The sequence below is a fragment of the Lissotriton vulgaris genome, chromosome 1_1 (assembly GCF_964263255.1).
Source record: "Lissotriton vulgaris chromosome 1_1, aLisVul1.2, whole genome shotgun sequence".
NCBI lineage: Eukaryota > Metazoa > Chordata > Amphibia > Caudata > Salamandridae > Lissotriton > Lissotriton vulgaris.
The window spans coordinates 541372576-541398304 of record NC_141685.1 but is presented as its reverse complement, the minus strand read 5'-3'; the positions used below and the strand labels follow the sequence as shown (position 1 = coordinate 541398304).

Below are 25729 nucleotides of genomic sequence, written 5' to 3'. Positions count from 1 at the left end.
TCTCCGTCGCTTCAGAGTCTCATGCCCTCGCCGCCATTTTGGGATCCGCGACTTCTCGCCTGGGTCCAACTTTCAAAGCCGAGGTATCGCTGCGGAATGGCTCGGTGTCGTCTTCCGTGGGCCCCGGGCCCTCCGCAGTGCCTTCCAGTACCGGATGATACTGGTTACACCGGGGTCCGATCAGATATTCAGGATATTTTCCGGGATCGGGCACGGAGCTCCGAGCTCACGCTGCCTACCTCCTCGGCATCCAAGCCACGCCCCCCTCAGGGACACCACCATAGCCCTCAGGGACACCACCATAGCCCTCAGGGACACCACCATAGCCCTCAGGGACACCAACACAGCACTCAGGGACACCACCACATCACTGATGTACACCACAAAATCAATCAGGGATACCACCACACCACTCAGGGACACCACCACACCACTCTGGGACACCACCTCATCACTCACGGACACCACCTCATCACTCACGGACACCACCTCATCACTCACGGACACCACCTCATCACTCACGGACACCACCACATCACTCACGGACACCACCACATCACTCTGGGACACCACCACATCACTCACGGACACCACCACATCACTCTGGGACACCACCACATCACTCTGGGACACCACCACATCACTCTGGGACACCACCACATCACTTTAATACACCACCACATCACTGAGCACCATAACAGCATCACTCAGCACCACAACAGCACTGTCCTTGCTGGCTAACAACAAGCATTCCCATAGCCAATAGGAATCGCATTAGGAAAGTGTAAGCTATTGGCTTTGTAAATAACAATGCTATTAATTTATATATTTTCAATGCCAACACATATTAAAAAAAAATAATTGTCATTTACAATACCAATAGCTCACACTTTCCTAATGTGAGACCTATTGGCAACGCCAGTGCTTGTCTCCCCTTTCTATCTTTCACCTTTCTGCACCTCTGCTCTTTTGTGCCTTATTTATGCCCATTTTCCCTTTCTCTCCCTCTGCTCCTTCACTCGTTTTCACTTGTTTTTCTACCCTTTCTATCTTTCACCTTTCTGCTTTTTTCTGCATCTCTGGTCTTTGGTGCCTTATTTCTGCTTATTTTCCCTTTTTTCTTTATCCCTTCTTTCCTCCCTTTACCTTTCCCCGCTGCTGCTGCCCCCGCGGGCCACCCCCAGCGCGACCGGCCCAATCCAGCTCCCCTCCCCGCTCCCGCCTCCCAGCTGTCCAGCCCTCCCCGACCCCTACTTAATGGCGGCCACTGCGGGGACAGGCGAGCAAGACCACTGACTCATTGTCAGTGAAATTGCTCTCTCACCCTCGCAGCTCCACCATTAAGTGAGGTGCCCCTGCCCCTGCCCCTGCACTCTTGAGTGTTGGTGATCGAGGCCCTCCTCCACCCGTAGGTTTCCCTGCGCCTCATCCCTGGTGGTCCAGTGAACCTCTGTCTCCTTTCTTTCTTTCTGCTCCTTCACTCGTTTTTCTCCCCTTTCTATCTTTCACCTTTCTGCACCTCTGCTCTTTTGCGCCTTATTTCTGCCCATTTTCCCTTTCTCTCCCTCTGCTCAATCACTCGTTTTCACTCCTTTTTCTCCCCTTTCTATCTTTCACCTTTCTGCACCTCTGCTCTTTTGTGCCTTATTTATGCCCATTTTCCCTTTCTCTCCCTCTGCTCCTTCACTCGTTTTCACTTGTTTTTCTACCCTTTCTATCTTTCACCTTTCTGCTTTTTTCTGCATCTCTGGTCTTTGGTGCCTTATTTCTGCTTATTTTCCCTTTTTTCTTTATCCCTTCTTTCCTCCCTTTACCTTTCCCCGCTGCTGCTGCCCCCGCGGCCCCCCCCCGCGCGACCGGCCCAATCCAGCTCCCCTCCCCGCTCCCGCCTCCCAGCTGTCCAGCCCTCCCCGACCCCTACTTAATGGCGGCCACTGCGGGGACAGGCGAGCAAGACCACTGACTCATTGTCAGTGAAATTGCTCTCTCACCCTCGCAGCTCCACCATTAAGTGAGGTGCCCCTGCCCCTGCACTCTCGAGTGTTGGCGATCGAGGCCCTCCTCCACCCGCAGGTTTCCCTGCGCCTCATCCCTTGTGGACCTCCTCGACAGCACCACCCCAGATGTAGCATTCTTCACCGAAACCTGGACCAACACCACCTCGGGACCGGACATCGCCATCCCCCAAGGATACAAGATATCCAGGAAGGACCGCCCCACCCACCCAGGAGGAGGAATCGCCATTGTCCACAAATCCAGCCTCCGCCTGAGCACACTCCCTGACAAGTCCACAAAACTGATGGAACACCTTCACTTCAAGATACTGGCCAGCCCCACCGCCGCCCTCCGAGGAACCCTCATCTACCGACCCCCTGGACCCCGCGGACCCTTCGCCAACTCCATCACGGACATTATCTCCCCGCAGGCCATCACATCCACCAACTACACCCTGCTGGGAGACCTCAACTTCCACCTCGACAATCAACTGGACCCCAACACCACATGCCTCCTGGACAACCTCCACAACATTGGACATCGCCAGATCATGACCGAGCCCACGCACTCAGCAGGACACACCCTCGACCCCCTCTTCACTACAGGAAACTCCATCACCTTCAGCCACACCACCAAACTCCCATGGACCGACCATCATTGCGTCTACTTCACCTTCAGAACACCCACCATCCACAGACACCAGCACCTGCTTCCACAAAGAAACTGGATCAAAATCACCGATGACCAGCTCACCTCCTCACTCAACAACTCCACCCCAACCATCGCGGAAAACGACGACCCCAACACCGCAGCCCGAACCCTGCATAGATGGATCTCGGACAGCACCAACACCATAGCCCCCCTCAAGAAAAACAACAATACCCGTGCCAAGAAAGCCAGATGGTTTACCACCGAACTTCGAGAGTCCAGGCGCACATGCCGCCGCCTCGAAAAGACCTGGAGAAACACCAAATCCACAGAAGCTCACAACAACTTCAGAGCCGCCACCAACGCCCACTATCAACTCATCAGAAAAACGAGGAAAAAAGCAATTGAAGACAGAATCTCCACCCACGCACACAAGAGCAAGGAACTCTTCAGCATCATCAAGGAGTTCTCCCAACCCACCAGCGAGTCTACCGACATCCCTCCCTCACAAGACCTCTGCGACAAACTCAGCATCTTTTTCCACCACAAAATCAAGAGCATCTACGACAACTTTGACGAAGACAACCAACACACTGAACGCTCACCAACCACCCCCGACACCCGGAAACCAGCGATTGATGACTGGACAGCCCTCACCACCGAAGACACACTGAAGACAATGAAGTCAATCCACTCAGGGGCCCCCACGGACCCCTGCCCCACCACAGCTTCAACAGAGCCGCCAACACCATCGCACCCATGCTCTGCCACACCATCAACCGCTCCCTGGCGACCGCCTCATTCCCCGACGACTGGAAACACGCCGAGGTCAACCCCCTCCTGAAGAAACCCTCAGCGGACCCCACTGACCTCAAAAACTACAGACCCATCTCCCTGCTCCCGTTCCCAGCGAAAGTCATCGAGAAAGCCATCAACAGCCAACTCGCCACATTCATTGAAGAACAAAACATCCTCGACTCCTCCCAATCCGGCTTCAGAAAAAACCACAGTACGGAAACCGCCCTCCTCGCCGCAACAGACGACATCCGCACCTTACTGGACAAAGGAGAAACAGTAGCCCTCATCCTCCTCGACCTATCAGCGGCGTTCGACACAGTCTCCCACCGCACCCTAATACGCAGACTCTACGATGCAGGAATCCAGAACAAGGCCCTCGAATTGATCTGCTCCTTCCTCTCCGGCAGGACGCAACGGGTCAGACACCCCCCTTTCCTCTCGGACCCCACACCTACCACCTGCGGAGTCCCCCAGGGCTCCTCCCTCAGCCCGACGCTCTTCAACGTCTACATGGCTCCACTTGCCCCCATCGTCAGAACCTACGGACTCAACATCGTGTCATACGCAGACAACACCCAGCTCATCCTCTCCCTATCCAACGAGCCCAACACCGCCAGACGCAACTTTCGAGAAGGCATGGAAGCCGTGGCCAAATGGATGAAAAACAGCTGCCTACAACTAAACACCAACAAAACAGAAGTACTCATCATGGGCCCAAACCCCGACGCCTGGAGCGACACCTGGTGGCCCACCGCCCTCGGAAACCCGCCAACCCCCACAGACCACGCACGCAACCTGGGAATCATCCTGGACTCCGAGCTCAAAATGGACCACCAGATCAACTCTGTCTCATCTTCCTGCTTCCACACCCTCCGCCTCCTCCGTAAGACCTTCAAATGGATCCCCCTCGAACACCGAAAGACAGTCACTCACGCCCTGGTCACCAGCAGACTCGACTACGGCAACGCACTCTACGCCGGAATAAACAAAACCCCTCATCCGCAAGCTACAGAACATCCAGAACGCCGCCGCAAGACTGGTCCTCAACCTGCCAAAACACTGCCACATCTCCCAGCACCTGCGCACACTCCACTGGCTCCCCGTCGAGGCGAGAATCACCTTTAAGATGCTCACCCACGCACACAAGGCCCTCCACGGCAACGGACCAGCATACCTGAACAGCCGACTCAAATTCCACGCACCCCAAAGGACCCTACGATCAGCCCAGCTTTCCTACGCCGTGGTCCCTCGCACCAGAAAGACCAGATCGGGAGGCCGTTCCTTCTCCTTCCTCGCGGCCAAAGCATGGAACGCCCTTCCGCTCCACCTCAGACAGACAACATTGCTCCCCTTCTTCGCAAGAAACCTCAAAACCTGGCTCTTCGACAGACCCCCTCCTTGATGGAATGGAACCTGCACCCCCTCCCCCCCCACCCCTAGCGCCTTGAGACCCTCACGGGTGAGTAGTCGCGCTTTAACAAACTCCTGATTGATTGATTTGATCACCTCAAATGTAATAACGACAACAAGGGATGTAGTAGAAGACATAAACATTACCAGTATGTGATGTGGATATCAACCTAACTCGTGATTTTGAAACATAAAAAATCATACACCTTTTTAGTTACAAACCATTGATAAGAACGATCGTAGGGTCAGCCAATCCCCTGAGCCAACCTCCCGATTACCACCTCCTCTTCAAAATCCTAATCTCCTGATGATGATTGATCCGCTGCAATCAGTCAAGATCCAGCTTCACCAAGAAATTCAGACTCATGGGAACATGATGGGTATTTTTTTAAATGTTCAGTACCGATTACTGCTGGTCCAAATGCCAATTTGTTAGTGCTCTAGGGGCCAGATGTACAAAATTGCGTGTATGCGATTTCCTAATAGCACATTTTAACGATTCGTTATTAGGAAATCGCAAACTGCAATGTACAACAGTGTATTTGACACTGTTAGCGATTTGCAGTGGGTTGCAAAAGGACCTGCCTCATCAATATTCATGATGCAGGTCGCAATTAGCGACCCATTGTGAATGGCTACAATCAGAGGAATGATGGCCTGCTGGGGGTCAGCAGACCAGCATATCTGTGATTACTTTTTAAATAAAGTAGATTTTTTATTTGTTTGTACTGCAGCTCGTTTTCCTTAAAGAAAAACGGGACGCATTTTAAAATAAATATGAAAAGCTACCTTTTCGTCTTTTAAGACTCTACATTACGTTCGCAAATTGCGTTACCATGTTTTGTGACAAAACATTCATAGGTACCAGTGCTATTCATATTCGGAACGAACACCCTAAACACGCCCCTTCCTAATAATGAGTTATCGAGTGGCATTTTGCTTTCTGTAATAGCAAAATGCCTGTTAGCCGTCGCAAAGGGTGACCAGTATAATACTTCCTACATCTGGCCCTAGGACTCCAACTCGTCTGCTGCGAGCGCAGATTACTTGGAACCATCAACATAGAAAGAGGACTAATCTCTGACTTTCTAGTACGGTGGCCGGCGAAGAATTGAGTCGGTGTAAGAAACATAAAAATAAATGTGAGTTTGTTTTGAGGACCCACGATGATCGTTGTATTTGAAATGTTAATTAAAGCTAATACTGTCGCAGGAGTACATTTAAAAAAAATGGAATCTAAATTATTAGATCTAAATAATTAATGCATATCCAAGCAATTGCCTTGTCACAAGGTCGTACAATGGCTCAGTTTACGGACAATTACGCCTTTCTTCTTTTCTATGTTATTAAAGTAAATGCCATTACATTTGTATATTAGTCACATGTGACAAGATTTGAATTTGTGAACTGGCGTTCTGATCACCCGCATTTTTGCACTTTAACTCTGTGAGCTACCTTACCTTTTTCTGGCATTCTGCCGCAAGAGCAGTTTAATGTTTTTTTGTTTTGTAAACATTTCCAAAACGTGCCTTAGTGTTTCTGCGTAATGCGCTAGATAAATGATGATAACATAACATTCGCCTGACTCTTATTTCGCTAAGACTAAACTATGTCTTTGTGTTTCGGTAATGTAGCCGACTGATATCGTTGTGTGGGAAGAAACTTGTTTCGGTCTTGTTTTGTTGGGACTTGCGCCTATTTTATGTATTTCAAGATACATTGTGCTTGTTTTAAACTTCCGTCCTGGGGACACTGGTCTGGGAGCGCGGGGCGGCTGATGTATGTATTGGAGGCCTTCACCGATACCCCGTTACCGCGTGTGCCTTGTTCTCACGAGGAAGCTGAATGAGGCAAGAGAAGGGATTCAATTGGGTTAAAGGAAAGGGGAATACTGGCTGGCTGAAACCAGAATGAAAAACGGGTGGAGAAGGATAGTGTACCCGGGCGGGAGAGGAGGAACTAGATTATATGAAGTGGAACAAGGGAGATCAAGGCTGAAGGTGATAGGGAAGAGAGAGATACAGGGGGATAAATAATCAAATGGAAGTGCTTTCCTAGGTTGCGCATGCAATGGCTTGGGGGCTGCTGGGAGAGATGTTTGGAATATGGGTATTAGACTGGTAGAGTTACATTGGAGCTATATGAATGGAATGAAGCATCCTGTCTTACAAGGTCTGCATGCTCTGCGGAGTGGTGATGAGGGGTTGTGACCATCTGAATGGCAAGGATAGGATATGTAGAAAAAACAGGGAAGGTATAGTCACAAGATTTACATCGTAGTGCATGGGCAATCACTAAAGACAGCTTTACATTTGGTAAACATAGTAGTTGTCATAAACCGTGTTCCTGGACTTGTCACAAGTCAAAAACATTTCTTTCGGCACAGTTAACAAATGAAAACTAAGGGATGCCACTTTATTGACAGCAATTCATGTCTGTCCTTACTCCTTAGGATCATTCCCAGACATAGCCTTTTTGTGGAGTGATGCTCCTCTCAGCGGGTACCAGTGGGACTTTCTCCAGTCTGGAGCCCCAACAATATAGAGACAGCGAAGTATAAGATCCTGCACTGGACTGTCATTCAAACTCAGGAGTAGTAATCGAAGACACAAAAGGAAAGGCCCTGTGTAAAAAGTTCTGCACCTTACATAAGGAAACTGCAGTCCCTCCCCTCAAACTTGCCATATTCAAACAATGCAGTGCTCTGGGAAACCAGTAATCAGTAGCCCTTCTTTTACAAGGCCCTCACATTTGTAAGAGGACTCCCCCCACCCCACCCCCCTCCATTTTCCCTCATCTAGTCTCAACCTTCAAGCCACAGGAATGCAGTTCATACACTTCCACTCAATGGTGAGGCTGTCCTTTCTCCACCCTGTGTCGTGCCAAAGCATGGGCTTCCATAATTCACCCCGCTTTTTTTTTTATTAATTATTATTTTGACCCATACTTTGAGGGTAAATATCTTGTAACATTAATTCCAGTATGTTCAGAATCTCATCTCGGTGTTGCATTTGTTTACCTTGTTTGTATTTAGTATACTAATATGATCATGAGGTTACAGCTTCTTTTGAGCACAGCCTAAAGCTCTCAATATTTTCCTATATATGTGGTCTGCCATTACTTCACACTCAACCACTGATGGCATCAGTTGCCCTGGCTGAAGAGGTAGCCTTGCAGTGGCCTAGCAGCAGACAGACTGTTTGCCTAGTTCTAATCCCTATCTTGCATGCAAATACAGTTGTTTCTTTTTACAGGTTTGCATGCAAACTCAAAAAGACTTTACAGTATTCCTAAAGATCCTTCATAAAAAACAGACCTTGACTTAAAACTTTCAATTGCTGCCGCCTTTTTTCTTTCAAGTGCCTCTCGCCTTCCTTTACATTATCTGCATGCCTACTCTCTGAACACCGCCTACTCTACATCACATGTATATTTGCCTTATCCATATTATTGTATTTCTGCAAATTGCCCTCACCTCACTTCAAAGATCACAACTTCTCCTTCTAAGATAATACCCCTGTAATCTAACAATCCTTAATCTCCTGTAACTCATCTATTAATGTGGTCAACCATTGAATGAATGCACAAAGCCCCCTACCTCTAAAGACCACATGTAGCGTCCATTATTGTAACGTACCACATATAAACTGTAGTACATGCTTGGAATGGTTTCCTTAAAAGCACTAGACTAATCGCAATAACTAAAAAACAAAACCTCAAACCTAAGGCTTCAGAGCTGGGTGCTGCCCACCGTAATGCGCTTTTATTTGTCGTCGAGTGGTAAGCTATATATAAATACAATTACTGTACAAGGAGGCTGGGTTACATGGATCAAGGAAGGACAGTATTAAGAATTGGGAAAAAGGGAAGCATGGGTGCTCATAGATTAAGATGGGAAGGTTTATGGAGTGATAAGTTGGACATGTATAATGAAAGGAGAAACCGTATTTGAGGAGGTGAGCATACGCGCAGATTGTCACAAGACAAGACCACTAGGTAAAGTGGTGTCATTGTGATGAGTGTCAGAATTGGCTATGTGACGACAGATAAATATTTAATATGTAAACACATTTTAATGACTGCTGCTCCATAACTGTAAATTGTAAATTTATTTATATAGTGCTTACCACACCTGACGAGGCGTTGAAGAGCTTTTCGTCGAGTAGCACATTACACCGGAACTCAAGATTAGTAGTTAGTAGGTGAGTACAATTTTTTTTTTATCTTATATGTTAGTAGTTAGGTTTGTGCTCCTTGATTTCATGTGTGTTCAGTAGAGTTTGGAGTAGGGATAGAATGTAGTAGAATAGTAGTCAAAGGTTTGGGACATTCTTTCTCGGGGGCTTACCTGTGGCTGACTGCATCTCGCCCTCCCCGACCGCCCAAGTTGCTGCCTTTTTGTCTCCCTCCCTCCCGCCACCGCAGCCTCAATCCTTAGCGGCCGCTGTGTGGAGGGGGATGTGGACTGGAGAACTGCAATCCCCAGACTCCCCTGCGGCGGAAGACGCCGCCGCCCGCATTCCTCGCGCAAGGAAGGGGCATAAGTAGCATCACAACGCCGGTGGAGCGGGGGACATTTTTTTATCGGGGGCTTACCTGTGGCTGACTGCATCTCGCCCTCCCTGACCGCCCAAGTTGCTGCCTGTGTCTCCCTCCCGCCGCCGCAGCCTCAATCCTTAGAGGCCGCTGTGTGGAGGTGGACGTGGACTGGAGAACTGCAATCCCCAGACTCCCCTGCGGCGGAAGACGCCGCTACCCGCATTCCTCACGCCAGGAGGCGCAGAAGTAGGATCACAACGCCCACGTCGCGATATCGCGCGCTGGTTGCGCCGGGAGAAGCCCGGGACAAGGGCGGGACAGTTTGGGGCAGGACGTGGCTGGGCTGGGCCACAGATCTAGGTCATCGCAGTGGAGGTCACCTACACCCGCCAAGTGAGACTTTTGAACCCCCTGTGCGTGTACTAGCATTATTTGGGCTATAAAGCTTTAGGAACTTGAGCGGATTGAGCTGACATAAATTTTTATCACTACTGTGTTTTGGAATTCATGATAGCTTTCGTCTTTTTTAATATAAATAGACTCCTTTTCCCGTCTCACTCAATGGGGAAACTCCATTAGCATCTTTTCAACAACGCTCCTGTCCCGAAGAGATCAGGTAGCGTTCTGCCGTAGTTGCAGACTTGGACAAAACTCCTAATTTTCAAAGTGTTCCGCAACGCGGTAAACAGCCGGTACACTTTGGAACTTAGGAGTTTTGTCCAAGTCTGCAACTACGGCAGAACGATACCTGATCTCTGCGGGACAAGAGCATTGTTGAAATGATGCTACTGAATCAAGTTTCCCCATTGAGTGAGACAGAAAAAGGAGTCGAGTATTAGAATACGGCTGGTTGGAACCACGATCAGCATATCTCGATGAATGATTGAATCATCTTTTTGAAAAGGAGTAACTCTCGGCTGACTAGGAGGCATACGTTGTGTAGCCTTGTACCTTTGGGGTCATCTTTAACCCTTGGTTGCCCCACTATTGATTGTCCTGATGAAGACTCGCACGGTCCAGGTTTAACTCACCAGATGACCTTAAGTCGAGTCGAAACGTCGACGATACTAACTCTACCTTGGACCCATCTCTGCTATATATAAAAAAGTGCACGTATTTGACATGACTGTCTGTATTTAGTTGATTCAGATATTAGGTGTTATTAACTTTCATGTGGGCCAGGTTGTTTTGTTACGGAAAATTTAAAGACCGTAATTACAGAAAATCAATGTGAATATTTTGTCTATTTTCTTTGAATTTCCTTTCCTTCTTGATTCACTGCACACAACAAAACTTTGTGGAATATCAACCTTGTGATTAGAGACAATGAATTAAATATTGTTTTCTCTTTTTTGATATATTGTTGTTGTAGTGATATTTCTTTTGCTCAGAGTAACTCAGTTCATTTATGGTTTGGAGCGTATTTGTGAGGAACGCCCATGAACATATAAATGCTTGAATATGCACTGATTGAATCAGTTTATTAAGAAATAGGTTCTGAACCACTGTTTATTCTTATCGCATTATACCCAGGTCCGTATCCTTTTGGGTTGCCCCATTTTCATTAATGGTTATTTGGGACTCCCAGCAGACAGAGTCCAGGTACAGGGGTCAAGATGGTTGGAACCTTTCCTTCCCATGAATCTGGGAAGCATTTATTTCCAAGCTAACTGAAGTAAAAGCCAAATAGCAAATAAAGTATGCTGCATCACGTAACTTTAGAAACACTTTAATTTTTTAAGACATCTTGCAACAAACGTTTAAAATTTTAAATTCACTTCAAAATTCAACATGCAGAAGGGTTTCACCTTAATACCTCAGATTGTGTGAGTGCATCGAGAAGTATTTTTTTTAAGGTGATGGTTTTAAAACATGAACAAAGAAACATTCATTCCTAATCCTCCACCCCTTACAACAATGCCAATAGTGAACTTCAAGACAAATCAGTTGTGATGTCAAACCCTCTGGGTGGCCTGGGTGTTATTCTACATGGCCAACATTATATTTTGTTAAATCAAACACCAGTGGTTTTTCATGTGATAATGAAGAAAAATGAGGCACAGTGAAATAAAACGATTTCCAATAATTACACAATTTGGCCAGATAGGGAAGCTGGGATTGATTCGAGGTTTCTGGTTTCAATGTGTGCAATTCTGTTCCATTTCAATCATTAATGAAGTTACTACTTTTGTTTACTCTTGACTCTCCCATGGTAGTGCTAGCAAATAGGCTTAAGGTGCGGTAGAGGCATAGCCATTAAAATATAGCATAACACAGTATTATCAAATCTATGACTCTTTTAGAGAATAGGGGCTTAATTTAGAAGGCGGTGTGGAAGTAAAACCTCAAAATAGCTCCATGACTCACTGACTACACCATGTACTTGCTTCGCTCCCCCCCTCGCCAGCCTCTGCCTCTCCCATCCCCTCTAGCAGAGCCTCACTCCCACCCAGCTGGCATCAGTGCTGCCCTCTGGCAAACTGAAGACCATACTTTGTGGCCCCAGGCAAAATGTTTGGGAGTATCCATGCCCTAGACCCTTTCAATATCCCCTCATCTCTATTGCCACGTACATAACAGAACGTGTATTAGTAAAGTGCACGTTCACCCAAGGGTATCTTGGCGCTGAATAACAGATTTTTATTGTTAGCCAACTCAATAAGACTCCTCTTATTGACCTCAGAAGGGTGAGTGGACAGCTGGGATTCGAACCTGTGACCATGAGGTTGAACACAGTCCTCTACAGTGGATGCATTAGTCTACTAAGCCACTGGACCCGGCCACATTTTTTTTATCTGTAAGCTTCACACTGAGTGCCCAAAGACTCATCTGCCCTGTTTAAATTGTAATTGTTGTGTCTTGTAAAGCGCACTGCTACCCGGAGGTCTCGTAGCGCTATAGACCGCTGGGGAACCCGTCCTGGCTTTCCCTGTGAGATAGTCCCTCCTGGGGGTCTCCAAGGTGAAACCAGGCATCCCCGGCGTTTGTGTGGGGCCGTTGTGGAGATGAGGCAAGCTAATGCCCAGAGTTGCCGAGTGTGCTCCCTGGTCGGAGTAGGCACCGATGCGAGAATTATCAGTCCGCTGATCCTGGTCCAAGACCCTGCCGCGTCGGGGATCGAACCCTGGTCCCGGGCCGTTCTCTGCACTCGGGTCTGCCGCCTCTAACCATTGAGCCACACCTCTCCACCAGAGACGCTAGTTCAAACTCTTCACCTGCAGTCGTATTGACACATCCATGTTAGAGCCTTAACCTGACCCATTTGCATAACATCTTTTAACTCCCGTTCTTGTCCTGTGTAGCATCCTTCCTTCCTGCCTAGTGTTTGCTTCGATCTGGTACATTGAGGCACTGTTCTGCATATTCTTTATATCCCTTCTGCAGTGCCCTGTACAGATATACCTTTGTAATGGCCCATCCAGCCCCGGTTATTCACTTGCTCTCAGTCTATGACCGCATCTGCATCATCCAGATCGCTTGGTAATATCCAATTTTTTTGCCCTCTCCCCTGTTTTTGAAAAACCCTTCTCATGCCTTATTCCTTCTAAACTCTTCTGAACTGCTCATCCAGACTCCATTAGACAAGACCTAAAACATCTACTCGCTACTGCCCCTTAAGTTGACCTCTGCAAAGTCCCTTCCATACCCCACTGCAACAGAAAAATGTAAAAGTATGTTATTGCATTGTCTACATACAGATGGACACTTACACTCAAATCATCCTCCATTTTCCACAGTGTACACCTTACCCCCTCCTCAGCACTCTTTCAGTTCCCCCTCCTTCAAGACTGTCTATCCTGTTTGAAAGACTTTCCAATCCATTGTAAATTTCAGGGAAGGCTCTTCTGTAGATCCTCTAGGTACAGATCTCACAGCGCTCCTTTTCATGTCCTTCAGCACTTGCAGTACCTATTCCATCTAGACCCCACTAGATTGTCATACTCAGACCATCTCTGTAAAGCATCCTCCACACCTTGTTCACTCACATCCAGGACCCCTCTTGGAAACTCCACCTTCAACTCCTGAGCCCCATCTCACCCACATAAAAATTCTATTAGGCAAGCCTGTTCGGACCCTTCAGGACTCTTCTTGTATGGACTTTTTCCTCTCGATAATCGTAGATCCAAATACTCTAAGACACCTCTATAGCACTATCCTGATGCAGACTCTCCCATCCAGAATCTCTTGGAATGCTGTTCCCAGAGGCCTTATACTGGCCTTCTCAGCATGATGGTATAAAGCTTCCCCCAGGCTCATCTAATCACATACTCCGCAGCCATGTAAGGCCATTTGTTCCGGTCCGGTGCTAGCAGATAATCACAGGTTGCGCTTTGTGCTTTTTAAGGACTGTTTTTACCTACATCTTTAAAGTTGTATATCTCTGGTACTGCTAAATGCATTTTCATCACTTTGGTGTAAAAAAATGTATTACATTTTAATTTTTTTATAAAATGTGGGATTTTTCTACTGTTGTGATTTCACTTTATTATTGTTTGTGTGCTTTATTTTACACTTATACTTTACACATTACCTCTAAGTTAAGCCTGACTGCTTTTGTGCCAATCTGTTAGATGGTTAAGCATAGGTCTTTTAGCATACACCAACCAGATTGTACTAGGTTGCCCAATGTGAACCCTCGGAGTGGCACTCCCAGACCCACTTTGCCCCAGTTGCTCATTTTTCTGCAGCTGCTGTATTCGGATCTCCTTTTCGTGATAACACCCTTCCTCTGTTAGTGTCTTCTCTAGGTCCCTCTACAAATCTACATCCAGAACATCTTCTTCAGCATTGACCCATCCACATCCAAGTAGGCTAACCCACTGAAACTCTTTTCAAACCCATATGAACAACACTCCATCTCTCGACCCCACCGACCCTGCTCCCACCAGGAAACAGCGTTCCCAAGGCTTGTATCCAAACCTCCACCGCACTGTGTAACCACACTGTGTAACCAAAGTGCACTAGACCAACCTACGCGGAACGACTCTAAGGCCCCACTGCCACAATGTCCTACCCTAGTACAGATTTATTCTCTTCATATGGCAGTCTGTGTTGCTCCCTTTCAACATTACCCACTGCCACACATTTCGTACACATATACAACTAAGGACCTAAGAAGAAAAGAGCCTACAGGATAGTCACGATTTTTGTTGCATTGTTATTTATTACATAGAATAGAAATTATCTTGTAAATTGGGCAGCATCACTCCCGTGTTTCTGTTCTGGGGGGAAAAAAAGCAATACGGCAGCGCACTGTTGCGTGCAGTACCACATAGACAAGTTTTCACTTCCCGCGCTATGATTGACAAGCCAATAATACGGGACCAACGCGAGGGTGAACGTGGCGCGGGTCACGTGATACAGACGCAGTCACTCCTGGAAAGCAGCGAGCGGCTATTGTTCGTTTCGGTGGCTTCCTTAATTGCATCTCTCAGCTGAGTAACGGGTGCCCCAGTCTGACAAGTGACTTACTGCTCAACTTTAGGATCAGATTAAAGTGAAAATAATACATTAAGCTGGATGTAAATACTCTCCCTAAAGCATTGGACCGTTGTTAACTTGTATGTGATCAGCAGTTTAAAGATTTTCATTCTGTGGCACAGCACCGTCCAGGTGGTCGCCCCTCGGCGCTTCCAAATGAAATAAAGAACTTCCTTGTTTAAATAAACAAGCATTTACAATGCAATGGTCTCGGCAATATTATAGGTAGAGCTATTGGTATTGCTCATTATTTTTTTTATCTTTTTTGTATCCCTAAATAAATGGCATTGTCATTTCTATCGGCATTAGCTTTTTTTGCATATGTGATACCTATTGCATTAGCAGAGAGAGAGTGAGGTAGTGAAAGAGAGAGAGTGAGGTATTGAAATAGAGAGAGAGTGAGGTAGTGAGAGAGAGTGAGGTAGATAGAGAGTGAGGTAGTGAAAGAGTGAGGGAGGGAGAGGGATGTTGTGAGGTAATGATATAAGCATAGAGTGATGTAGTGAGAGAGAGAGAGGTAGTGAAAGAGAGTGAAAGTGAGTTATGTTATTCTAAACTTTTTAAGCGCACAACACCCAGGGGTTTCATGGCGAGTTAGTGAGATAAAAAGAGTGAGGTAGTGAGATAGAGAGTGATTGAGGTAGTGAGTTAGAGAGAGAGTGAAGTTGTGAGCTAGAGGGTGAGGTAGTAAGAGAGTGAGGTAGTAAGAGAGTGAGGTAGTGATGTTTTGAGAGAGAGAAGTTGTGAGATAGTGAGGTAGTGAGATAGAGTGGTGTAGTGAGGTAGAGAGAGTTATGTAATGAGAGAGAGGTAGATAGAGTGAGGTAGTGAGAGACAGAGACTGAGGTAGTGAAAGAGTGAGGTAGAGGGATGTTCTGAGGTAGTGAGATAGAAACAGGGAGTGAGTTTGTGAGGTAGTGAGATAGAGAGAGAGTGAGGTAGTGAAAGAGAGTGAAAGTGACTTAGTGAGATAGAAAGAGAGAGTGAGGTAGTGAGATAGAGAGAGAGTGAAGTTGTGAGGTAGTGAGATAGAGTGAGTTAGTGAGGGAGTGATGTAGTGAATTTTTGAGGGAGTGAGTTGTGATATACTGAGGTAGTGAGAGTGAGATTGAGATAGAAATAGAGTGAGCTAGTGAGATAGAGAGAGAGTGAGATAGAGAGTAAAGTTGTGAGGTAGTTGTGAGCCAAAAAGAGGGAGGGATAAAGCAGCCCTGGTTGTAATGCAGTGGTTGTAATGCATTCCTATATGAGCCACAGTATTGCCGCCTGATTGTCTGACTTTATATAAACTCTGCAGAAATAATCTGAAAACAAAGGGGAACTTATAGTAACGCATTCGTGTTCGTCACCAACAGACTGCTTTGTAGATAGATGACAGGGTTAAGACGCCTGTTGCACAGATCTAGTCTAGCTGCAGTAAGCTTCCGGGCACTGTACTGGGGAGGTATGTCCAGCGTTAATGGACTTGCTCTGGTACCACGATTGAAACAACGTGAAGCAGCTCAGAGTGTTGATGTGCCTGCTGCAGGGGTCGTCTTGTGACCTGCTGGTGACACGTGCCAGGTGTGGTGAAGTAGCTCAGTGGGTGAAACGCTCACTGCAGACAGCGGCACGTCACCTGTATGACGTCAAGCAAACTAAATATGTCACACAGCAGAACACTACTTCTAAGCTTACATACACATTACTTAACTCAGTCGGTACAACTTGTACTAGAAGGTGTATTTGAATCAATTTAATAAAGCCAGTGTTTAAAAAAAAAAAATAAAAGGACATACTTGTTGAGGTGGGACGAAGTAAAAAAATATAAAGAGCATCCAAGCCAACACAAGTAAAAACTATAACGATGTATCGATACGCAAAGCGTAGCATTTTAAAATAAAAAAATAACAATGGCACATTGTACCATACTGTAGAAAAGAGTAGCATGGCAACCAGTCCATCCCGAAAGTTGTACTTGATAGCGCAATAAATGTGTTATTACATAGCATTCAGATTATTGCTAGATTGAAAAAAAGATTCTCAACCCCTGAATTATGATGCAACGCTCATAGTAGAGGTGAGCCTGCTATTTGTGCCAGCATCACATTCGAGGAGACACTCCACACGTCCATGCCCAGTGGTTGGGACGCGTCCCAAAAGGACTGCATCACCATCATATGCTGGGGTGGGTGCTAGCTAGAGTGCAAGAGGAGCAGTTTTAAAATATGCCCTAGGACGAAAAGGGGAGCAAGTACATTTTGCATTGTTAGGACTATAGGGGACCCACGAGCTTACTTATGTAAAACAGACGTAACCACAATATGCTAAGCACAGAAATAATTTAACAGTAAAATCAACAGAACAAAATTCTGAGCACAGAAGTGGGGCAACAGTAAAAAAAACAGTAAAATACCCAGATGACCGGTGATGCTGGGTACATCAGCGCTCAACGTGAAACACACAGAAAAGGCAGTGCGCATCAACGCAATAGAAACAATTGACAGATGAAGCTGTGTGCAACAGCCCCGAAACTACACCGGCAAATGACTGATACCTAGCTGAGCACAAAATACAGAGAAGGCAGGCAAGGCTGTACGCCTCGGCGCACGTAATTAATTCGCAGGCAAAGTTGTACAGAGACAATTAGCAGGTAAAGTTGTATGCGTCAGCGCTGAACAAACAAAAGCCCAACGAGGCTGTGGGCATCAGTGCACAATGTGAGCTTCGTGGGCAAGGCTGTGCACATCAGCGCAGGGTAAATCACTGAGAGCAAAACTCTGTGCACCAAGGGAATTATGAAGCAAGACTGTGAGCATCAGCACAAATGGAATAAGAGGTAAATGAGGCGGTGCGCATCAGCACAAGGTGAAATTCACATGGCTTGATTGACATGATGGGTCCAATTACAGATGGGCCACCACTACCCTCGATGCAGAGCAGGACGACGGGGGGCAGAGCAGGACGACGGAGCTGCGGGGGGAGGGAAGGGGGGGGGGGCAGAGCAGGACGACGGAGCTGCGGGCGGAGGGAAGGGGGGCAGAGCAGGACGACGGAGCTGCGGGGGGAGGGAAGGGGGGGGCAGAGCAGGACGACGGAGCTGCGGGGGGAGGGAAGGGGGGGGGGGGCAGAGCAGGACGACGGAGAAGTGGGGCAACAGTAAAAAAAAAACAGTAAAATACCCAGATGACCGGTGATGCTGGGTACATCAGCGCTCAACGTGAAACACACAGAAAAGGCAGTGCGCATCAACGCAATAGAAACAATTGACAGATGAAGCTGTGTGCAACAGCCCCGAAACTGCACCGGCAAATGACTGATACCTAGCTGAGCACAAAATACAGAGAAGGCAGGCAAGGCTGTACGCCTCGGCGCACGTAATTAATTCGCAGGCAAAGTTGTACAGAGACAATTAGCAGGTAAAGTTGTATGCGTCAGCGCTGAACAAACAAATGCCCAAAGAGGCTGTAAAACACAAATGCCCAACGAGGCTGTGGGCATCAGTGCACAATGTGAGCTTCGTGGGCAAGGCTGTGCACATCAGCGCAGGGTAAATCACTGAGAGCAAAACTCTGTGCACCAAGGGAATTATGAAGCAAGACTGTGAGCATCAGCACAAATGGAATAAGAGGTAAATGAGGCGGTGCGCATCAGCACAAGGTGAAATTCACATGGCTTGATTGACATGATGGGTCCAATTACAGATGGGCCACCACTACCCTCGATGCAGAGCAGGACGACGGGGGGCAGAGCAGGACGACGGAGCTGCGGGGGGAGGGGCAGAGCAGGACGACGGAGCTGCGGGCAGAGGGAAGGGGGGCAGAGCAGGACGACGGAGCTGCGGGGGGAGGGAAGGGGGGGGCAGAGCAGGACGACGGAGCTGCGGGGGGAGGGAAGGGGGGTGGGGCAGAGCAGGACGACGGAGAAGTGGGGCAACAGTAAAAAAAAAACAGTAAAATACCCAGATGACCGGTGATGCTGGGTACATCAGCGCTCAACGTAAAACACACAGAAAAGGCAGTGCGCATCAACGCAATAGAAACAATTGACAGATGAAGCTGTGTGCAACAGCCCCGAAACTACACCGGCAAATGACTGATACCTAGCTGAGCACAAAATACAGAGAAGGCAGGCAAGGCTGTACGCCTCGGCGCACGTAATTAATTCGCAGGCAAAGTTGTACAGAGACAATTAGCAGGTAAAGTTGTATGCGTCAGCGCTGAACAAACAAATGCCCAAAGAGGCTGTAAAACACAAATGCCCAACGAGGCTGAGCACGTTATCTACGGGTACATTTCCATGCCAGTCAGCCCTGTGCACTTTCAGCTCCAAGTGTACCTTGTTACGACACATTCCCGAGTTGCAGCAGCACTCTGCATTCAAGATACCAGTTGCATATACTTTCCCCCAAAAACAGTGATTATGTAACCGCGGTTACAAGACTTAGGGTGTGGTACAAAAGTGAATAACGAAGGCTGTGAGCGTGAAATGAGGGAATAGGTACGAGAGATTAGCACTCCAGCTGCCCATGCCCCTTGAGTCCCTCGGACTCGCCCCCCCCCCCCCCCCCCCATCTTCCCGGATTACTGTGACCCTTGCCCCGTTTCACATACCACGGGGGCCGCAATTCTCCTGAGCTTCGGCGGCGTTACAACGTCCTCCGGGAGTGACCACCACTCTTCCGTCCACTCCTCCTGCTCAACACCGGCTCTCTCCGCACGTCATTGGGGTGCCTCGTCTGCTTCTCGTCCTCGCTCCTCGATGAGCTCATCTGCTTCACGTCCTTGTTCCTCATTTGGCTCGTCCTCGTTCCTCAGGAGTGCTCCGGTCTGTTCCCTCCGTCTCCCGAGTCCTGAACACGCACACCTCAGCGTCCTGCAATTATGGTGGGCGTTCAAGATACCAGTTGCGATGAGATCCTGTGCGGGCGGGACAGGACCAGCGGGAGGGGGCGGGAAAAAAGACGGCGGGAACCAGACAGCGGGAGGGGGCGGCAAAAAAGACGGCTACCACTGAATGATTTATTTAGCGGGAGGGGGGCGGGAAGAAAGACAGACAGCGGGAGGGGGGTGGGAAAAAGAATACAACAGCACAGCGGCCGACCTAATCAGCGGGAGGAGGGCGGGAACAAACACGGACAGTGGGAGGGGGGCGGGAAAAAGACCAGGCAGGGAAAGAAAACAACGGCCGACCGATTCAGCGGGAGGAGGGCGGAAACAGAGACGGACAGCGGGAGGGGGGGCGGGAAAAAGACAGCGGGAAACGAGGACAGCAGCCTACCTCATCACAAGAAGACTTAAAATGGCGGCCACAAGCTTCAGATTTTTTTTCGGAATTGGGGGCGTATTTTGCTGTTCTGAGTGACGGGCGACGTCACTGTCTAAAGAACAGCAAAAATGACGCCCCCAAATCCGAAAAAGACGGGGCTTCTTTGGAGGGATGGCTCTCTCCTCCAATGGCTGGCCTCCATTTAGGAAGCCAGCCAATGGAGAAAGAGCAAAAAGAGGGAGGGATAAATGCAGCACTCTAAGAATCATTAAATCTCCGACTTCCGGTTTCTGCCTTACGGCAGAACCGATAGTCCTCGACCTAAAAAAGTTGTAATCCATTCAGCTAAAGCCATTGGCCACCACACCAGAGTGAAAATGCGTGTTGTTTAGTTTGAAATGCCCAGAGGGAAAACAGTATGCAAGCTGCGTTCTTTTTCACTCTCCAACTTGTATGAAATGCATTTGTTGAGGCCAGCATTGCCCCTCAAGTTTTATAATTTTTGTTGTATGGCATATCTGATGATATAACTGCCCGTTTCATGCGTTTCCCGCCTTATTACCACGTCTCCTTGTCTACGCATCGTGGGGTGCATTGGTTGACACTGTAAACCCTTACACCGGCTCTATTTGCTTGCATTGAAATTGCTGGGGCGTTTTGTAGGGTTTCTCCTGCACGACTTCGTACTATACAATTAGGACTTATTGATAGACCGTACTCCTTTTAAACCGTTTGACAGCCCCTTCTGGTGTCCATTGCCTTTTACATTTAAGTGATTAAAATGAGGCAAATGCTTCATGCTCCTTTAAAATTGATCCGGGCCCCACGCTTTGAGTTGTTGGAAATGTGGTTGGGTGTGGTGTGAGTACCGCACTGCGCCTCTTTGATAAGACCCGAAATGCATCTGGTGTTCCTGTGCAAACAGGATGTGGCTTGGCAGTTAAGTAGGGACAGATCTTCTAGGTTTAGATCAAAATTGTTTTGCATATGGCCACCCACTTTTGCATTCCTTTTAAGGAACTAAAATGATGAAAGGGCATGCCACAAAGAGGAATATCACGATGAAAGGGGTTCCATCCATCACCTGACCTATGTTGAGTAAACCTGTTGAGACACTATTGGAAATAGTTGTCCATCAATCAAAAGCTTTATTCGGCTAAAATGATAGCCACAAAGTACTTGCTAACAACAATTAATATTAAGAATTTAAATTAAAGTACAAAAAATGTGTAAGCATAAAAGCACAATTAAAACATTTTACACTGACTGTTTTGCCCTTGTTAAAATAAGCGCCTTTATACCCCCCCAAAAAAATAAGACAAACATCAATAATTATATACACTGCTATGTCTGGATCAATCATCACATGGACACATGGGAAGAGTTGTAAACCATGACCTTTCAATGGCAAATGCCAGCATAAAACTAATAAGATTAAGGCGCAGCCTGGTGAGGAGGCATCTATACCATTCATTTGAAATGAGTGATCAATAAGCCTCTCAAGACTGACTTACAATTGCATTCCAAAAGGGGCTTGCAGGACTGCCTGCATATGATTTCTCCTTGCGCACATTGTGGCACTAATAAATTGGCCTCTCCGAAACCATAGTAAGATGCAAAGTGTTGTCTGGATTTGTATACAGCTCAGCGATTCCCCATATCACTGAAGGCCTGTTTATCAAATGCCATCCAGGGAATGTTCAATACACTGTTCAAGGCAAGACAATCCAATATTACAGTCCTAGTAAAGTGGGCTTCCTGGTTTCTCCACACTCTTAGCAACAGCAGTGGGGGTTGCAGTTTGATGCAATCGTCCACAAGCCTAAACACACCTCTGCATGGCAAGAAATGATGGGTGAGGATTGTGGTAAAGCCTAAAGTCTACCAAAAACGTGTTTCCGACCTCTTGTGTGTGGCTAACATCTATGTACCCCAACACTCCGGCTCCATATGTACCTACCGAGAGGAATTTGCTCTTAAAAATTTGAACTATCTCCTTCACTGGCTTATTTATGCCCCAGCGTTTATCGAAGTGAAAAATAGATTTGACAACCTCTGAAATTGGAGGGCCTTATTTTTAGTAAAAACTTCAAATTACTTACTATATCCATAGGGATTCCCAAGTAGGTGAAGTTTTGGACTGGCTACTTCCTCTCCAGATGAGGTAGGTGAATGTCTTGAATTTAGAATACTTTGGCCCACATTACACTATAAATGATTTAGATAGGTTTGTTTTCAGCCCAGGGTCAGTCATAAAAGTGCAAAAAGCATACCCGTTAACAGCTCTATCTAATAACACTGCATCATCGGCTTATAATATTAATGGGACAGAGCTGGAACCTATCTTAGGCAGGTCTTTCCCCATTGAACACAATTCCCCCCCCCCCAACATATTTATGTAATTTAATGAGAAAGGGGGCCATGAGATAACCTGCCGTACCTCAACAGTTGAATTTATTTTGGGAGATAATTTACCCCAATACTGTATCGTATATTTGCTGAGGTATGCCAGTGCAACTGACGGAGCAAATCTATGATTGGCTTGTCTATTCACATACTCTCAGTTATATCCCAGAATTTGGGTGTGTTACACTGTACCGAAAGCACATGTGAGGTTCATGAAGGCTAAGTGCATAGTCCTTTCTTTGCCCTGATGTATTTTTGGGTGATTAGATGCATATTAAGGAACTGATCTACTGTGCCCAACCCAGGCCGAAACCCAAACTATCAATCGGACAGTGCCCTATTCTCAAGTGACCATTCTTCAAGTTTTGATAGTATTACCCTACGTAGGATTTTAACGGTGCTGTCTAACGGCAAAATAGGGCGATAGCATCTAGGAAGACCTTTGTCACCTTTGTTGAAAATTTGTGCTACTATTGCCTCCTACCATGTTGGAACTAGTGGGCCTACAATAGCAGCTCTCTGGACTTTTGTAGTTATGGGGGCCTTGAATGGAAGATATGTCATACATAAATCCATGGTATTCCATCTTCCTCCTACTGTCACTTTGTAGTGCTACGCAAATGATGAACGGAATGCTGATTGAATCATACATTCACCCCCAGTCAAGAGATCTGGGTTAAATCCATTGTTCTTTTGCTCACCATGCCAACCCAGTTTTGACCCAGCCATATGCAAATCAGTCTTGACCCTGTGCCTCATAGGAACAGTCCAGACCGAACTGCCATGCCAGGTCCTCCCTGGACCCGAAACGAGCATCCTGGGACCGGTTTCAGGGTATGACATTGTTCTGCATTCTGTCCATCAATTGTTCTTTTTGCATTTGTCACTGTGAGTGGTATGGGTGTTCCCAGACGTGGGTTCCATACTCTCCATGCCACTGGAGTCCAGCTATCCTGGCTGATGAGGGCTGAATGCCCGAAACCGGTCCTAGGATGCTTGTTTCCTGTCCAGGAAGGCCCTGGCCTGGCAGTTCGGGCTGGACTGTTCACATTGGGCGCAGTTTCAAGACTGATTTGCATATGGCTGGGTACAAACTGGAATGGCATGGTGAGCAAAAAAACGATGGATGTAGGCCCAGATCTCTGTACTGGGGTGAATGTATGACATTGTTCTACATTCTGTCCATCAATTGTTCTTTTTGCAACTGCCACTTTGTAAGCTTTTCTGGCTGAAGTTACTTTATTCTTATCGTGTGAGTATTCCCCTAAAGCTGACCTAAGACATTTATGGGCTTGGGAACAAGCATGATTGAACCGACCAGTTTTAATTAGGTGAGGACCTTTGTGCATTGTTAGTGTTGAAATGTAGGCACAGAGGGAGTTGTATACGTGGAGAATAACATGTGGAACTCCCTCCTGCTGAACACTGTCTAATTGCTTGCTGATTGTTCCTCGCAAAATTCCCCCAAAATTTGTCCCTACCCACCTTATCCCATTTGATTTCCACACCATTGTACTTTGAATACTCAATTGCCCTATTTGAGACCTGTACTTTCTTATTGGTGAAATCGATTTTAAGATGCAAACTAAGCTGATTATGATTGCTAGTACAACTTGCCAATACCTCATACCCCTTTTAAATGGGAACCAAATCAGACGAAAGTCTTATATAATCAATAACACTACAGTTTCCTACACCATTAAATGTCAGGAGTGAGATGGTAATAATTGGCTTATAGTCTGGCACAAATACCACATTATTATACAAAATTATCCTATTTAATGCATCCCTGTATGAGGTGTGCCAAAAATCTGTGATTTACAGGATGAATCAGACTCTGTGATCACACGTCATTGCAGTTATGGAATTATAGGTATGGGTGTTAAAATGCCACCACCCCCTTAAAGGCTGTCTCTTTTTTTTTTTTTTTCCCTTTTGTTCTGCCCCCAAGTTTGAGGAGGGGGTCTTGAGCCCCCACCACCAGTACCACTCTCTATTGGGGACTTCAAGCCCAGTACTACACTGCGCCTGGAGGTGCCGACGGCCACCTGGAGAGCAAGGGGGCGTGGCTTCCTGCTATGCCGCGCTGCAATGATTTGACATAAATCCCACTGTGTGGGACACACTGGGACCAATTGTGTGTGTGGGGGGGGGGGGGTGACGGGGGGGGGGGGGGGAATCTTGAGCCAAACCACCAGCACCACTCAATTGGTGATTTCAAGCTCCATATTACTGTGCGCCTGGAGATGCTGACAGCCAGCCAGAGAGCAAGGGGGCATGGCTTTGTGCCATTCTGCACTACAAAGATCTGACATCTATCCCGCTGTGCGGGACGCGACCGGGCAAAGAGTGGTCCTGCCTGTGCCAGTCAGAGCTTGGAGGAGGCTGGGCTGGGCTGGGCCGGGCCACCTCTCTTGGTCCCAATATCTTTGACTCTTTAAGGTCCTGTGCTGTCTAAATTATTCTTAGTTACTGCTATTGCGTCCTACTTTATGATGGTAAGGGACAAGGCCCTCACTACATCAAAGGCTGGATCCAATCCAACTGCTCTGGTTGGCTATATTAGAAATGCCGAGGGCACCTTAAGCAAGGACATTGGACACGCTGAACGCCGCCGATCTGCCACCATTTCATTGGCCACCAGACTATCGTTCCATTCTGAGACAACCTCCCAAATTGCAACGGACTCCACTCCCATAACTGTACCGGACTTCTGTTAGGCCCAGCCCCCTCAATTCTTGCATGCAATGTCTCCTGCAGCTGCTGCTTCTGTCGATCATGGCCAGGATAACCGTTTGTTGTCAGCATTGCCTCATTTAAAAAAAACATGTTTATTAGCATTTGAGTATACAATCATTGAGTTGTAATAGCATATATTTGAACAGGTACTATTTCTGTAAGCCATTATCGATCACTTATCCTGGTATCAAACCCAAGCCGTAGCATCCTGTGAATTTTAGATCAACATCTTAATAAGTTCAACAATAATGACGCTGCAGGAGCATGTCTGTACAGGTATGGTTAACTGGATACACTGGGTTATTGAGTGCCTTGGGCTCATTCGTTGTTTATTTATTGCTAGTGAGTACAGTCTGGTAGGAGAGAGGGGGCCACTGCAACAGGAGACTTGTCCTCATGATGTAACCCGAATGGATAATACAATAGGATGGAGGACCAAGCAAAGAAATTAACTCTAAACTGAGTA

The 25729-nt window shown here is 47.1% G+C and overlaps 1 protein-coding gene across 2 annotated transcripts in view; it reads left to right on the top strand.

The window, feature by feature from the left end:
• Positions 1-6562: 6562 nt before the first annotated feature.
• Positions 6563-25729, top strand: part of MTF2 (metal response element binding transcription factor 2) — a 471832-nt gene continuing 452665 nt past the window's right edge. The window contains exons 1-2 of one of the 2 annotated variants that reach the window (XM_086953923.1): positions 6563-6701; positions 8972-9053. The gene's annotated coding sequence lies outside the window, so the exon portion shown is untranslated. The remainder of the gene's footprint in view (positions 6702-8971; positions 9054-25729) is intronic. The other variant, XM_086953924.1, reaches the window with a different exon arrangement.